The 18,116-nt window shown below is 46.0% G+C and overlaps 1 protein-coding gene across 7 annotated transcripts in view; it reads right to left on the reverse strand.

The window, feature by feature from the left end:
- Positions 1-18,116, reverse strand: part of ANKRD11 (ankyrin repeat domain containing 11) — a 248,442-nt gene that overhangs the window by 97,790 nt on the left and 132,536 nt on the right. For 2 of the 7 annotated variants that reach the window (XM_079800355.1, XM_079800357.1), the window contains exon 3: positions 8,032-8,095. The exons of the other annotated variants lie outside the window; for them this stretch is intronic. The gene's annotated coding sequence lies outside the window, so the exon portion shown is untranslated. The remainder of the gene's footprint in view (positions 1-8,031; positions 8,096-18,116) is intronic. 7 annotated transcript variants of the gene reach the window in all.

Genomic DNA, 18,116 nt, shown 5'->3' on the forward strand with positions numbered 1-18,116 from the left:
TCCTTATATGCATAGCCCATGGACACAGGCAATAGGGTAGTGAAGACCGGGTAGGGGGGGTAGATATCTGTAATACTATCAACAATAAAAAAATATATGTTTAAATATATTTTTTAAAAATAGGTATAATTTTTATTCATTCACTCCAGGTGGCCATTCTTGTTGACTGATGTCATTTTTTTATGTGACAATCTAAAGGAAAAGAGATCAGTGCCCCTGACTAAATAGTCAGATATTGCATATTTTTAAAATTCTTGTGGCACATGGTTTGAAAATTACTGCTCGAAAGGGAAAAACAGGCAATTCACAATTCAACCCAAATTTCTCGTTCTATTAAATTCAGATGCAAACGTTGTACTAAGCCTACCTCACTACTCATATACAACAAACAGACTAGACCTATTCTTTCACAAATATACCTTGAGCAGACTGGGTAACAGGCCACAAGACTCTCAGCTCCTCCATTGAGAAGAGAGCCTCCTTCCCCAGCACCTAGGCCCCAAAGGCCCTCCTGAACATTCCTGCACCCACGCACAGGGAAGTCTGGGCAAGACCAGAAAATAAAAGACTCAGCCAATCCACCAGATTACTGTCACTTCATGACCCCATGTGTGACCAGCAGAAAAGCCACCCAGACAAAATAAGAATTGTAAGAAATAATAAATCACTGTTGTTTTAAGACATTAGGTTTTGGGATAGTTTTGTTACATAGCAATAAACAACTAATACACATCTCATCCAGGTTAAAATCTACTTTAAAATATGGAGAAAGTGCTATTCAAACACATATTTACCTTTGAACTATTTTTCTTTTCCAAATCCCCTTCCTCCATTTTGCCCTAAAGTTACTAGTGTTCCCTTGTATGACTGAAAAGAGTATTCCAAGTGAAATGATCCTACCTTGCCTCCTTGAAGTAAATGCCTTTATCAGCATCACCCATCACCTTTATCACAGTGGTCCCTTATTACACTCAAAGTGTTTGGCATGGAGATGGCCCAGAGAAAAGTATAACCAAATGCTGAATACTTATGAAACCCTTTAATATGAATCAAAGAGAACAATGCTAAGTTAATTGTCAAGTTTAAGCATGAAAATCACATTCCAATATTTTTTCCAAAATTTTTGGAGGATGCTGTGAAACCTCTTTTAATAAGTAACAAGTCTGTAATCCAAAATAATCAAGATTTAACAAAATGGGCCATAATGACAACAATCGCCTTTCCATTGCCCCCCCCCCCCTCATTACAGACACCATTTGCCATCCTTTCTACAAGAATATTAATTCAGTTCTTTGAGAGCCCTACCAGAAGTGACAGTTTTGTTGACTGGTTGGAGAGTTGAATTCTTGAAGTGGTCCAAAGTCCTGCTAGGAAGGGAAGTTCCAGAATAGATAACTGGTTTTTAGAGATAAAATTTATAAACGTAACTTCAGAAACCCCCGATTCCATATGATAATAATAACACATACTTGTGAACCCCAGGACATCTCATCATGTATTCTAAACCCTTGGGTCCTAATGCTTAATTACATACAAGCATATATAGTGTCCCCAAAAAATGTATATACACACTTTGAATAATTATAAAGGCAGTGCTTATTAAAATACATTTCAGTTTCTCCCAGCCAGCATGGCTCAGTGGTTGAGCGTCGAACTATGAACCAGGAGGGTCATGGTTCGATTTCCGGTCAGGGCACATGCCGGGGTTGCAGGCTCGATCTCCAGTGTGACCAATCAATGATCCTCTCGCATCACTGATGTTTCTATCTTCCTCTCCCTCTCCATCCCTCTCTGAAATCAATAAAAATCTTTTTTTTTAATTGAGCTATCAGCTGTTAAATTGTGTATACATTTTAGGGGATACTCTGTATATATATCCAATGTCACCTGCTTAATATTTCCACCATAATTTAGTCGTTTCAGAGTCCCAATGTTAGAAAGAATAAACCTGATTATTTATGGGGAAAATACAAAACTCAAAATACACAACCACCCCTCAGTTCAGAAGGTTGTGAACATCTGAGTGTGGCTCCAGGCTGCGTGCTGCAGAGCACCCTCCAAAGGTGGACTGAGCCTCACAGGGGAGAGGCCTCTCCTGGGCCCAGCAGGGCAGGTGATCTCCACTGCACTAGAGAGACACTTTGCAATAAAGAAGCAGCTACAGGACTTTCTGAAATTTTCTTTCAAAAACTAGTTCTTGTCTCATGCATGCTTTAACAGTGGAAAAGCAGGTATGCTCACTGGAGAGAGGGAAGAGCAGTGAGCCAACTATCCAGGCTGCTCACAGCTCCTGCTTATGTCCACAAAGACATGCAAGGATGGCACTGAGGGGAATTTTCAACAGAAACCTGCCTTCAACTTGCCTACAACCAGCAGACTCCCCTAACTTAGCTCCTTTCCTGCATTTTCCAAGGGTTGCTGAAATAGACTCTAGTCAGCGGTATGGCACTTAATGGGACAGAACTCAGGACTTTAACAAAGCCACTCCTTGGAGCATGACTCAACAGAGTACCCCTAACCTGGTTCCAATAGGATGACTCTCTGGAAAGGACCAGAAAGCAAACCTTTTGGCCTTTGCAGGCTTTGCTGTTGTGAACAACTCTTTAAATGTGAAAAACACCCTTACCAATCTGGTCACAGAAATACAGGCCATAGTTTGCCAGCCCCGGGCCTACGATCAAACTGGCATGCAACCCTCAACTCCTCACTGAGACCCTCTTCTCTTTTCTCTCAGTCACCTCCATGCAGGGACTCATTAGATGCCTACTGCCTACCTCCTGCCACTTCCGAGGACAAGGAGTAAACCCAACACTGTGTGCAGGGGTAGTGAAATTACACAGGCTTGTGTGTCTCCACACCTAATACAACTCTGAATATCCAAGCGTCTGGAGTGGAATAGTGCTTGGCTGGAGCTCCCTACCCTACAGAGCAAGCCTTGGGGCTGCTTACTTCCTCTTCTAGGGGGCCGAACCTAAGACTAGTGGGCAAAGCAAGCCCAGGAAACCAGATATGGCTTCAGCTTTCAAATAATCCCGGTTAAAGTGCAGCTGCCCATGGCAATTGCAAAACTCTCTTGAGGCCTCCTTCAGCCCTGTTCCTCTATCTTGGTCCCTCTTTGCAGGCATCTCCCCAGCCTGAGGAGTCCACCTACTTCTAGAGGCCTCCAGAAATCCTTCATGGAACAAAATCCTCTCCATTGAGAAGGCCCTCAAAGCAACTCCAGCTAGCAACAGCTGTGGTATGCTCATAACCCTGGGTCAAGTTCCACACGCACCATCCTTACTACATCTAGCTACCATGTGGGCATATGTGCTGCTGCCCTCCCAAACCACCACTGGCAGAGTCCTGTCCTGCCCTGCACTTCTGTGGGCAGGCACCACCTCCAACAGGCCCCAAGAAAAGTGATTTGAAATATTTCCTAGATACACATTGTTCACCATTATTCACTCTCTATTTTAGATTACAATCAGTTATAGCTGAGGAAATGACATTAAAACAGTGATTCAAAGCAAAAGAGCCCTTTTAAATTTCCTTTTTTTGTTTTATTAAATACAAAGGAAACATTTATCGTTAGTCCTCATTTACTATTGCACCTCTTCAGCATCCAACAGAAAGTATCAAATTTAACCAGTTAACTGCCACGATATTTTGAATTTAATTAAAAAAGGTCCACAGTTTGCGTCTATGGACGCTTATGGCAGTTAACTGGTTAAATATCTGCTCTATAAGAAACTATAGTTGTAGCACACTATTTATTTGAAGAGGCTGAATTTATCTGGTTCCTATTTTTGTTCACAATGCCTACACTGTTCAGTGGTTTGAACAATAAATCCTAAATCAAACCAGTTTCCAATATACTTTGTCCAAACATATGTGTTTAAGGCTTTTCTGTGTAGCCCTTTCTCTTGCTCCCACATTAATTTCTTTCTCTAAAGGGAAATACATCACAATAAAAGACCACAGAACAAGCAGGTAGGTGGTGGGATAGTAACAGAAGGCCCTCCTGTTTTCTTGAGGTAAGCAGACAGTTCTACAGTCACTTGGAATTTCGATCAGGATGTGGGCCCAAGATGGGAAAGGAACACCCTCACCAGGAATCCATTTTTCCTCCATTGAGCCTTGAGCATGAATTAGTCACTATCAGCTCAACCCTGGCAAACTACTCTAGAATAGGTACATACACAAGATCTAAGTCACAAGCACCCCAATCTCAATAGGTTCTCTTAAAAGAGAACATAAAATTTTCTCATATCCAAAGGCTCTGGCCGGTGTGGTTCAATGGTTGAGCGTTAACCTATGAACCAGGAGGTCATGGTTTGATTCCAGGTCAGGGCACATACCCAGGTTTTGAGCTACATCCCCAGCAGGAGACAGGCAATCGATGATTCTCTCTCATCATTGATGTTTCTATCTCCCTCCCTCTCTCTAAAATTAATAAAGACATATTTTAAAACAAAAACAAACAAAAAAACGTTGCAGCAATTCCTGAGAGAAACAAAAGCACACATCCACAGAAAACCTTGTATGCAAATGTTCAAAGCCACACTATTCATAATCACCAAAAGGAGGAAACAATTCAGATGTCCAACTGATGACAAAGAAACAAAATGTGGTCCATCTACACAATGAATTATTATTCATCTATAAAAAGTAATGAAGTACTGACACACTACAACATGGATGAACCTTGAAAACATGAGGCTTGGTAGAAAATGCCAGACATAAAAGGTCCCACAGTGTGTGAATCCACTTACATGAAATGTCCAGAATAGGCAAATTCATACAGACATAAAGGAGATTAGTGGTCAAGGGTAATAAAAAACAGCAGGGGCATCCTTGTGGTGAGAGTACTGTTAAATTATCCTCACTGTGGTGCTGAATACAGGAAGCCACAAATGTGGTAAGACTGTATAGAAGTACACACACAACTAAGTGAGAACAAACCTGAGCAATCTGAGTGAGATCAGAGGATTTTATCAGTGATGATATCCTATCCTGATTGTGATACTGCTCAGTTTTGCAAGATGTTACCACTAGAGAAACTACCCAAAGTGTACAAGGCTCTCTCTGTATTTCTTATAACTGCATGTGAACCTACAACAATCTCAAGAAAACCAAAATTACAAACCAGGTGAGCCAGCCCATTTCAACCTCCCACCCGTAGCTGAAGGCTAGGGACCTGTCCTCCAGGCACAGCCCATGCTCACATGACCACGAGGCAAACATTTTCTAGATTCATGTCCCAGGAACAGCAGGGAAAGAGATGAGTCATTTAAAACCAATCAGGCATGGTGAAAGGTCAAGCTCTAGAATTAAGAAACCAGCTTCTTTTTCCAAAGAATTCTTGCAAGTACAAGAGTATGCATGGCTCTTTCTTCCCAGGCCTCAGTTCAGACTGAGAGGACGCCACATCCCGAGCTGGCCAGTGTGAGCATGATGACAGCAGTCCTGAGGAAGTGTGATCTGAAAAACATGTGGAAAAGTCTCCGGAAAGTAGTTTGAGCCACCACGCAGGCCAGAAGTCTCATCCGGCAGTCTAAATTCAGTCTGCAGGCATTCCATGAGACACCCTAGACCATAAAACAATGTGGAGTCCTGCATGGCTCAGCCAACACCTCTCCAGGGCCACCCTCATCAATGCCTTGAAGCCCCAGCAACATCCTCAATCCAGCAGTGACCCCTAAAACCTCTCACCTGCCATGCGAGGCAAAATGGCAAAAGACTCCTACAATCTGACACCCAGGAGCCTTAGAGCCAATTCCTTCAACCAGACACAGAGAATATCAAGATGCAGTTTCTACCTTGAGCACAATTCCTACTTATCCTATGACTCCTACTACTAATAAAAATGAACCAGCTGAAGCCCAGAGGTCCCCCAGCTGAGTATGATAGCAGGGGCCCCATCAAGGCATGCTCACCTAACCTCACTTCCTTCCACTGCAGAACCCACATGCAGTAGTGAGGTTTAACCAAGGAGACCATCATTTCAAGGAAGGCTTCCATGATATGGGTTAAAGAGACTGCCAAATGTGGCGGTACTGCCCCTCTACACCTATGACAGCCTGCATAGTCCCCAGGCCAGCACCTGTGTACCCAGTAGCTCTGTACAAACAAAGGCCCAGGTGAGAACCCTCTCCACTGACTGCCCCATGGTCCTGTGACTGTATGACTGAGCTCCATGCTTCAGTTTCCCTAACTGAGAAGAATATGATTGGTAATGATGTTATAGGCCACCTTATTTCATGACAAATGAGACCTATTGAAAATTTTAAAATGCCATGGAAGAACAGAGCACAGTGCCCTTGTACTTTTGTAATGTCCCTGGAAGGCTTCCATTTCCACCTAAAAGTCTTTTAATATATTCACTTAAGAAAGGCACACTTCACGAAGAGGGCAGGTTGAACATGACACCAAACTGAACTATTCCCAAGAAACAGATTAACAGAGCAGTGCCAATTTTATAGTTTGGTGTAGTTTGAATCCAGCTACCGCCCAAGATCTGGGACAGAGAGCACTCAGGTGAGCCCTACCAGTAGGATGGTTGATGGCAATATACAGAGGTTGCCTGGAAGTCAGTGCACAAGTCCAGTGCCATTTATGCCAACAGAGCTTCTTTCTAGTGGCAAAAAAGTGGTAAGGCAGTGCACCCAATCCCAAGAAGGAGCACTACAAGATGACCAAGCCAATGCAGATCCACCAGAGCCACAATTGGAGACTGAGACACTAACAACTGGCACCTGGATGTAGAGGGAAGAGAGGTCTGGACTACAAGTGCTTGGGGAGAACCAGCACCCATCAGGTGGCCTTGTCAGGACCATACCTTCACCTTATGTTGGGGTGTCTGTGACCCTCTCACTGAGCTCTTCCACAGAAACCAAAGAATCACGCTGACGTCAGGTATGCTAACCGGAAAAGGAAGTGAATCCAATGGCTAGTATGCAACTGCATTTGCATTCCCTTATCATAAAAGCAGGTACATTACACAATGCCAAAGGCTGGTTCACTAAACACCCCTTCTAAAAAAAATGCTACCAGAGCTCTAAAGGTGGGACAAGATGAGCAATGAATTGAAGAATACAGAGACAGGAGTGAGCGTCAGCATTGAATCCAGGGGTTTTGTCTCCCAATTCCTACTGTAAACTAAAAAACCCACAAAGACCACCAATAATGGTACCTGATTATCCTATATAATCCTATATAATAAAGAGGCAATATGCAGATTGACCATCACTCCAAAACACAAGATGGCCACCCCATGTGGACACAAGATGGCCACCACAAGATGGCCTGCAGGTCAGGGCAGTTGGGGGCCACCAGGCCTGCAGAGGAGGACAGTTAGGGGTGACCAGGCTGGCAGGGGAGTGGCTAGGGGGTGATCAGGCTGGCAGGCAGAAGCAGTTAGGGGCAATCAGGCAGGCAGGCAGGTGAGCGGTTGGAAGCCAGCAGTCCTGGATTGTGAGAGGGATCCCAGATTGGAGAGGGTGCAGGCTGGGCTGAGGGACACCCCCCTCCCCCGTGCATGAATTTTGTGCACCGGGCCTCTAGTCATATAAATAAAGATTTTAAAACTCAGTTCTATACAAAATACCATTAAAACCCTGGCACGTGTGGCTCAGTTGGTGGAGCATCATCCTATGCTACCAAAAGGTTGCTGGTTCAACTCCTTGTCTGGGCACATACCCAGGTTGCAGGATCGACCCCCAGTCACGGTATGTATGGAAAACAACTGATCAACGTTTCTCTCTCACATCGATTTTCCCTCTCTCCATCTCCCTTCCTCTCTCTCAAAAAAATAAAATAAAATAAAAATCAATAAAAACATATTTTTTTAAAAAGAGAGAAGAATTGTTTTAGAGTTTACACCCTTAGGAAAAAATAAACAAGTAAGCACATAGCAATATATGCTGTAATACTCAAAGTCTAAGAAAAAAGCCACACATGTTTATCTTCCATGGAAAGGGTGAGAGTACTGGGTGCTGCCCACAAGAGGGGTCAGAAGGGGTTTGCAGGAAGGCCAAGCAACAGGCTCACCCAGAGGAAGCTGCCTGCTCTGGAGCACCCACTGTGTCCACCTGCAGCAAGGCTGTCAGCAGGTCTGCAAGAGACAGAGTTAGAGACAGAGTTATGAGTAGTGGCTGCTTAAACTAGCCATGGCTAGAAGAACAAAGGCCTTAACTATTAGAGACACTATTGAAGTGTGTTAAGGTAAAATAATTGAATGTTTGAGATTTATTTTAAAATACTAAATATGTTAAGCTTAAAAAGATAAAACAAAGACAAACAATCAGTGGGAGGAAAGAGATATAACCAGACAACAACAAAAAACAGTAATGGTTGAAATTGGGTACACAGGGGACCATTCTCTCAAATATTGTAAACTAGAGGCCAGGTGCACAATATTTGTGCACTAGAGGGGGGGTGTCCCTCAGCCCGGCCTGCGCCCTCTCGCAGTCCAGGACCCCTCGCTCCTTACCGCCTGCCTGCTCGCTGCTCCTTACCACTCAGCTCGCTGCTCCTTAGCGCTGCTGCGCAAGCTGGAGAGGCTTCCACCACTACCAATGCGCTCGTCAGCTGTGAGCCCCGCTTCTGGCTAAGCAGCACTCCCCCTGTGGGAGTGCACTGACCACCAGGGGGCAGCTCCTGCATTGAGTGTCTGGCCCCTTGTGGTCAATGTGCATCATAGCGGTAACTGTTGCTTAGGCTTTTATTATATAGATGTTCAGAAATATCCTCAATGAGAAGTAAAAATTTAACTTTGCCCTAGCTGGTTTGGCTCAGTGGATAGAGCATCAGCCTGAGGACTGAAGGGTCCCAGGTTCGATTCTGGTCAAGGACACATGCCTGGGTTGCGGGCTTGATCCCCATTAGGGGGCGTGCAGGAGGCAGCCAATCAATGATTCTCTCTCATCATTGATATTTCTCTCTCTTTCCCTCTCCCTTCCTCTCTGAAATCAATAAAGATATATATATTTTTTAAAATTTAACTTTATTTGTGAAGTAGTCAGAAAACAGCTGAGTCTCAGGGGCTCCCTGGAAGTCATTTCCTGACAGTTCACTGTCTACCCTCTCAGTCATCCATAACTATTCAAAGGTCCCTAGACATTTTCCTGAATGACACAGTTAATTCACATACACAACTAAGAAAAGCCAAAGAAACTACAGCTAGTATTTTAATGTAATATTGTATTTAAACTGTAATTGAAAAATAAAAATTATTTAAAAATAAAGATCATCCAGTGTAACATAAGCTATGGGGTAAAACAACACTGTACAACAAGGTACAGTGTTGCTGTACCTTGGGCTATTGGAACCCTCAGGGTTAAGCATTGCAGGAGTAGTTGGACTGAAAGCACCTGCTGGAGTTGTACATTCTGGTTCCTAAAATCGTGAGCACACTAGGAACACCTGCACCAGCTATCAGCACGACAGCCAGGGCCACGCTCCCTCCTCCTAGCAGTGTGCTACCCTGCCCACCCCTAGTGCCAGACACAGGTCTCAATCCCAGGGACTTGAGGGCAATGGCACAGAGGGTAGAGGAGAACTCCCTGCAGCCTTTACCTTGTTACCAGGGAGGAGAACAGTGTACAGGTATAGGAAAATCATTCCACAATCCACACGTTTAATTTTGAAGAGCAGAAGAAATAGCAACTGCACAGTAAGCTATGTTGTCAACCTCATCAAAGGGCTAATGTCATGGTTGCAGATTTTCTGAGCCACAAGAAAAGTAAAGTGCTATAGGATGAAAATCGACAGAATGCTAAATGCAGCTCACAAAATCCAGAAAGCAATTACTGGGGGGGGGGGGGGGGGGGGGGGGGGGGGGCGGGTACCTCAGGTTCTTATTTCCATGATGCTTTACTTAGCAAAGTCAAAACAGTGTGTAACTCATGATCTCACTCATATGTGGGATATACTGATCAACATAATTTGATGAACAAGAATAGATCCAGAGACAAATGGTGTGTGTGTGTGGGGGGGGGGGGGGTAGAGAGCAACCAAAGGACTTGTATGCATGCATATTAGCATAACCAATAGACACAGACACTGGGGTGGTGGGGGCTTGCATGGGGTGGGAATGGCTGGGGGAGGTCAACTGGGGGAAAAGGAGACATATGTAAAACTTTAGACAATAAAAATAAATAAAATAAATAAAAATTAAAAAACAATGTGTAACTCTCACTAACACTTAACCAAGACCCACGGGAAAGCTCTGAAAACTTAACTCCTGCTTTGGAGCAGAATTACTCCTCAACCTACCTTCCTACCATTTATAATTACAAAACTGGCATAATCAGTGTAATTATTTATGGCCAGAACTGCTAATTCCATTTGTCTCAGAAAACTAAGCATCTGAGAAACAGAGGTAGGATCATGAGTCTCAGCAGGTGGTACCCACTGGACAGGGGAAGGAGGCCTGGGTCCCAGCCCAAGTGCCATCTACAGCAGTAGCTTCTGGAGGAGAGAGATCATTAGTACCATTAGGACTCTATAAATAGGAGCAGTTCCTCCTCGGCTCTGGAAGAAGTCCTTTCTCCCTGAACCAAACCATTGCCACCTTTGGAAAGGCAAGCAGGTCTGCCTTTGAGTCAGGAGATCCACTCTTCCTCCATTGACCAGGGCTGGCACTCCAGCCCGCCTCCATCCCTGTGCTCTAAGCAAGCACCTATGTATCTATTATAGGTCCTTGATGAGGGGAATGCTACCAGACCAACCCCTAAACTTCCAGCCACGAACCCCTTTTCTCCATCTTGTGGCAGGAAGGCTAAATGAGTATATGAGGTGCTAAGGACAGGGTCTCAGGGTCTCAATGCCCATGCTCACATGTCCATTCAGACACAATATGCATGCCTGTCATTTCAGACCCAGCATGCACACCTAATACATTTATAACTAGATGCCCAGTGCACGAATTCGTGCATAGATGGGGTCCCTTGGCATGGCTGGCAATCGAGGCCTATCGGGGGACCGGCTGGCTGGCTGGGGAAAGGGACCCCCAGACGGTTGGCCGGCCAGGGGGAGGGAGTACGGGAGGTTGACTGGCTGGCCGGAGTGGGGGAAGGGAGGGACCACGGGAGGTTGGCTGTGGGAGCAAACTGGTCAACCAGTCGCTCTGGTCATTTGGTCGTGACAGTCGGGTAGGCTTTTATATACATAGACTAGGGGCCCAGCGCGTGAAATCGCACATGCAGTAGCCCGCCACTGCTCGCAGCCCCGCCCACTGCCCCACCGCGCTCAAAAATACCTTCTCCCCCAGGGTCGGGGATTGGACAGCAAAAAATAGAAGACATCCCTCCCTATTGCACATGGACCCTATATACAGGCCCAGCCGGCCCAGGCCGGCGGGATACTTGGCACATTCTCAGATCCCTGCTCAGGGGCAGGAGGGGTGTCTGGTGGCAGCTCCCACAGCCAACCTCCTGTGGTCCCTCCCTTCCCCCACCCCGGCCAGCCGGTCAACCTCCCGTAGTCCCTCCTCCTGGCCGGCCAACCTTCTGGGGGTCCCTTTCCCCAGCCAGCCAGCCAGTCCCCCGATAGGCCTCGATCGCCAGCCTCCGGGTGGCCACTCTGGTCCTGGTTACTGGTCCTGGCACTTCCTGGTCCTTGGTCCCTTCCTGATCCTGCCTGCAGCCCTGGTCCCCCTACCTGGCTCAGCCTCCACTCTCCATCCTGGCCTCAGATAGCCCCCTTGGCTCCTGGGGGCTCTGTCCTCCCCTCCCAGCCTGGAGATCCCAAGGGAAGGTTTGGCTTCTCAGAGACTCCCCGGTAGCCCTGTCACTCGTGTTCACACAGGGGAAGGGGTGCATGTGGCAAAAGCAGCTGTATAAATGCGGGTGCAGGGGAAAGTTCTCCGGGCTCACTTGGATAGTTTGCTGATGACACGGATCAGGGCCGCGTTCTCGTCCTTGAGGTGCTGGTTGTCAGCCCAGAGGTTGGACAGGTCCTTCAGCTCCTCTTTCAGCTCAGCAGCCTTGTGCTCCAGGCCCTGCGCTCAAATCTCTCCAGCTCCAGGAGGGCCAGCTCTCTACAAAGCACTCCTGCCTCTGCGTGGCGCGCTCCAGCTCCACCTTGAGCTGCGCCAGCCAGCAGCGTGGTCTTGGTCAGGGCCTCATGAAGTCTCTCGTTCTCAACGTGCAGCTCTGCATAGAACTTCCTGAAGCCTCCCTTGGGCTCTTCTGATTTGGGCTGAGGTTCTGAGTTGAGGGCCCGCTGCCTCCAGGGGGAAGGGCTGAATTCTGAGCTGATATGCACTGGCTTCGCCTCCTCCCCGCTCCGCAGGCCCTCTCCTCTCCTTGCCAAATGTGTGGTGATCCCTGGAGGCCTGTGGTTCCTGTCCCTGCCCTTCAGGCACCTCTACTCTCTGGGCAGGGCCATTACAATTCTCAACCCCAAGGCCTCGGGGCTGCCAGGAAGGGTCCAGGCTCTGTGCAGCCCGCTCTTGATTGGGATGGGAGAGTCTGATCAGGGGCAGGCCATCAGGGGGAGGGGCCGCAAGGGTGGCCGGCCCCACCCCCTGATCAGGCTGGTTCGCTGGCTACAGTGGGCGGCGGCAGTACGCTGGAGGCGCCCAAGCAAGCCGTCGCCGCCTGCAAGAGGCAGGAGGGAGTCCCCGCCGCCCACGGGAGGTGGTAGGGAGCTCTTGCCACCGTGGGGGGCGGGAGGGAGCTGCCGCTGCCCGCGGAAGCCAGGGGGAGGGACCGAGAAGTCAGCATTCAGCCCACTCGGCAGTCAATGCCACCTCATGGCAACGGGTCATTTGGTCGTTTCGGTTGTCACAGCCCCTGGCTTTTTACATATATGGATGCTTTTCCAGCTAGAGAGATGGCTTGTGAAGTCATCCCCCAAAACCTCCTGCCTACTTTTAACCTCAGCTCTCCTTGCCTCACTCACCAGGACAGTGGCAACTCACTGCTCATTATTTCTTTGCTTTTCTGTTTCCAAGACATTGTTCTCTGGGTCTTTCCTCCGCCCATTTTTCAAGACCCAACTCAGTCTTGCTTCAAGCATAAAAAGTACCCCAATGTCTTCTCTCATCCCTCCATTTCTCCCGAAATCCTCCACTCCTTGCTGGAAACCTCATTCCCCTGAACTTCTATTAACTATTAGATGGCTTACTTTAGATACTTGTGTTGCTATGCCATGTCTCATTTCATGAACAAATCTATCAACTGTAAGAACCTTAAAAAACAGCCAGGACCGGTTTGGCTCAGTGGATAGAGCATCGGCCTGCGGACTCAAGGGTCCCGGGTTCGATTCCGGTCAAGGGCATGTACCTTGGTTGCCGGCACATCCCCGGTGGGGGGTGTGCAGGAGGCAGCTGATCGATGATTCTCTCTCATCGATGTTTCTAACTCTCTATCCCTCTCTCTTCCTCTCTGTGAAAAATCAATAAAATATATTTTAAAAAAAACACAAAAAACTTAACACAACACTTAATACCCACCAAGTACTAAAGAAAACACTTGATGACTGATGGGCAAGTACAATCCCTGGGTGTTATTCCTCCATCCCTCCCTAGGAACAGTTAGACTGATACAAGGTTGTTTTTCACTCATACCTCTACAAAGTTGCAGTGAGGGAGCCATCCTATCTAATAAAAGAGTAATATGCAAATTGACCATCACTCCAAAACACAAGATGGCTGCCCCCATGTGGACACAAGATGGCCGCGACAAGATGGCCAGCATGGGAGGGCAGTTGGGAGGGACCAGGTCTGCAATGGAGGGTAGTTGTGGGAGATCAGGCCAGCAGGGGAAGGCAGTTGGGAGGGACCAGGCCTGCAAGGGAGGGCAATTGGGGGGCGATCAAGCCTGCAGGGAAGGGCAGTTAGGGGTGACCAGGCCTACAGGAGAGGGCAGTTGGGGGTAACCAGGCCTGCAGGGGAGGGCAGTTAGGGGCAATCAGGCTGGCAGGGGATCAGTTAGGTATCAATCAGGCTGTCAGGGGAGTGGGTAGGGGGTGCTCAGGCTGGTAGGCAGAAGCGGTTAGGGGCAAGCAGGCAAGCAGTCCTGGATTGTGAGAGGGATGTCCGACTGCCAGGTAGGATCAGGCCTAAACGGGCAGTCAGACATCCCTTGAGGGGTCCCAGACTGGAGAGGGTGCAGGCTGAGGGACACACCCCCACGTGCACGAATTTTGTGCACCGGGCCTTTAGTTAAGTATAAGTGAATGACATGGGGTAGCCATAATTATTTTACTGGTAATTTTCTTCACCATCTCCCCTCCCCATGGTATCTCTGTGTTTCTAGTTTGCGCCATCCAAGTAGCAACACCTAACTGAGAAAAGAAGTATTATTCAGATCATTTTGTTTAGATAAGAAAAGCTTCTCTACAGAACACACCAATAAAAGTATTTTCACAGACTTGTCCAAGTTATGGGAAAAGTTAAGAAGAATTAAACCACCCAGGTTCAAAAAGCAAATGATGAACAAGTACCTTTGAATGCATAAAAAAGTCATTGTAATGATATTCAGTCCCATCTCTCTTTTTTTTTTTTATATTTTCTACTGATTGATTTTTAGGGAGGGAAGAAAGGGGAGGAAAAAGGGGAGGGGAAGGGATCAACTTGTTGTTCTACTTATTTATGCATTCATTGGTTAACTCTTGTATGTGCCCTGACCCGGGATCTAATCCACAACCTTGGCAAATTGGGACAGCATTCTAACCAACTAAGCTATCTGGCCAAGGCTTTAGTCCCAATTTTTTATAATTTCAAATCATGACATTGAGGCTTGACCACCCTAACTACCTCAAGAGAAAATAACAAAAGTGTATACTTTAAAAAGATATTAAACTAAATTTATATGTTCTTAGGCTACAGATAGCACATGTTGGATAGAATTATAAAGCATGGTTAACTAGTATATTTTCTCAGACTTTCTTTAATACACTGCTATCCAAAAAGATTTTGAATATTAGCAGGCTAAGAAAAACACATCTAAATTTATCCATAAGCCTGAATTATAAACCTAATATGTAAAAATAGTCTAAGTGTAGTAGTGGCTAGATGATCAGAAAGGGTTAATGAACTTCTACTGCATCACTTTTGTCATTTTTCTATGTGTCTTTCACTCTGGCTCTCCACATGCACAGCATCCTCCACACATACACAGGACTCCACACAGCACATGCCCACTCAGGCCACACACAGGGCAGGAACCATGCCTGCCACAGACTTTGATCCACAGATACGCTGCTGTGGTTAGGAATCATTTCTGTGACAAGCACAACTAGGAAATGTGGAGGAGAGGAGGTGCAGACAGAGTCTGGAAGATCAAGGGGAAATTATCAGCCTTTTTTTTTTCTTTTCTTTCCTGCATGGTTTTTGGGAGAAATGGAGGGTAGGGAGGGAATTTATAAAGTTGACCGTCCTTTTAGGAGCAGATCATTGTAAAGGAGGTGGATAGCACATTGTGAGTATCAAGGCATCCTTCTAGCCATGGCCAAGCCCAGGCCCAGCTATCTGCCCTGCCTCTGAACAGCAGAACAAGAACTCTGGTACTTCCTGAGAATGACCAAGCAGAAAGCAGACTCAGCACATGGGGTCCATCTGTGCCCACCAATATTCCTAAAAGAGCTGTCGCTACAATGTGTGATGCTAGAAGTGCATGTAAAGACTTTCTGACTGGTCACTGGAAGGTGGGGGCAGCCCCCACACCTGTCCCACACTAGTCATGAAGCAATTGGAGCAGCCATCTGCAGTTTAGCAGGGTTTAGAAGAAAACTGATGTGCATCCCAGCAAACAAGGTACACTCAACTATTTTATCTCATTTTTTTAAAATCTAAGAATTTCTGACACAAGCCTTCTCTATCAGTTTCTAGATGGAATTTTTAAAAAATCTGTAAAATAATTTATTTTAAAGCTTAAATCAAATGTAAACAGTGAACATGGGGATTCTTGAAAATGGAACATGGGGATTAGGAGGCTGCCAGATTGAAGAGGCACAGCCTGGATGAACTAACTGTGTGCATCCACACCTTGGCAGGGCATCCAGAACCCAGCTCATGCAACTAACTGAACCAATGCATTTCCAGCTTTGCCCTTGAACTCTGACTGTGCTGCTTTTTCACTTCTCTCGCAGAATGCAAGAGCTCCACAAGAAGCAGCTTAGGTTCAATTTATGGAAGACATGTGCATTCTCAGGACTGAAGAATTGGGGTGGGAGATGGCGGGCAAATGGGGCTGTCACGTCAATTTATGTTGTGCTTGTTTTCAATAACTCCAAAGAAATACAATTTAAATCTAAAATTTTTGAAAATGCAGAAAAACAAAAGACTTAGAAATTACCTGCTGCAGAAACTTAGCATTTCAGTTTCCAATCCTCATCTTTCAAAAACATACACCTTCATCTTTACTCACCAAACATAATTTTCTGTATCTTCAAACTACTCCAGCTTCAACTCAGCTCCAAATATAAATGCCTATTTTTTTGTAACAAGAAATTCACTGTGAAAAGATGTTATTTCTGGCATCCCCAATTGCAGAACGACGATGGTCATTTTAAATTCCTTTTCTCCTAAATTGGTTGAGTGCCATGAGCCTTCAGGTATTGTAGTGTAGGCTACTCTAGAGCACCACATGGATACATCCACATCCTCGAAAGTCCCCCATATCCTAAAGGGACGCCCATGTTCTCAAGGGTCTTCACATTCTGCAGTCATACATAACTGGGGAAGTGCCCTGGGCATGTAAAGAGCCAACATTTTTGCTGGCCAAACATGTCTTTGCTAAAAGACAAAAATCAACAAAACATAGGTTCTTTATCTTTAGCAGAAAATAGGAGAAAACTACAGTGGAACATGACCGGATGACAGGCTCTCTAATGAAATGAGCATGCTTGTTTCAAGGAAGGAGGAAAGAAAGAGGAGCAGATGCTAGAGAGAGAAACTGGACAATTTCACAAACAAGTATTTACTGAAGTGACTATCACTAAGAATGGGGTTTAAAGGAGATAAAGATTCTGTGCAGTTCTGGCCCAAAATAGTATGAGGCTCACACTCAGCAACGCATTCCTGAGGTTAGGAAGATAGCAAAAAAAAAAAAAACCACAAACACACAGCACAATTGCTTCCCAGCAAGTCCAGAGGAAAGCTTGTTGCACTGGCACACGAGGCAAGGTTCTGACAAGTCCCAGTGCCCAGGCCCTGAGCAGATGGTAAACAACCTATCCAGAAAATGAATGTAGGAATGGGCAACAGAGAGGAGACTGCACAAAGAAAGATACCAAAGAACTACCAACACAGTAACACCTATCAGTCTAGGCTTGCTGCCTGAAGGTTACAACAACAGCTTTTACACTGTATAAGTCGTGACCTTAACTGATGAACAAAAATCAAATTATGACAAATACCCTTCTAGTTTACAAAACAGGCTAGATCACTTTGTAATTATGGGAACAAATTACTTACATGGGTGACACACATTCCAACACAAAAACACACAGTTAATCCTGTACTGAGGGTGACTAGAATGAGATGGTCACAGTAAGAGTCATATCAAACCCTATGGGTTCCAGAAGACTTTGGAACCCTCCATGCTGCCTCCTACCTCCTTTCAAGAGGGGTGTCACCTTATGTCTTGAACAAGGTAAAACATGCAGACCCTAGGCAGCCTATCCAGGGGAGCTGCTGTGCTGGGAGCAGCATGGACAGCCCCCAAGTCACACCCTGAAATCTCCATAGTGCCTCTGCCTTGGCAGGTACTAGGTGAACACATATCCTCAGTTGGCCTAAGAAGCAGAGCCTCAGGACTCTTCTGGGAAGAAATATTTTCAGGAAGAGGGGCAAGCTGCACCTGAACCCAGACCCACTGCCCTTGATTGCAGAGTTCCATGATCCAGTAACTTACTACTGAATGTACCCAGCTGGACTCAAGATTATAAATCGCACACAATGAAGAGTTTCCCCTGCCCCTCCATCTCTGATGGCCCACACAGCTCTGGCTTCAGACACAGGACCCTCCATACAACCAAATTCCTCTTTCCAAATCCAGACAGACCCCCACTAACAAGCTTGTCAGGAAATGTGATCCAGAGAACTGTACCTTTAAAATTCTCATCTCAAGAAATCAATGCCCTTCAGCTGTTTAAAATTCAGGCTGATTTGTCAGATATTTATA

This window comes from Cnephaeus nilssonii (assembly GCF_951640355.1).
Source record: "Cnephaeus nilssonii genome assembly, chromosome: 20".
NCBI lineage: Eukaryota > Metazoa > Chordata > Mammalia > Chiroptera > Vespertilionidae > Cnephaeus > Cnephaeus nilssonii.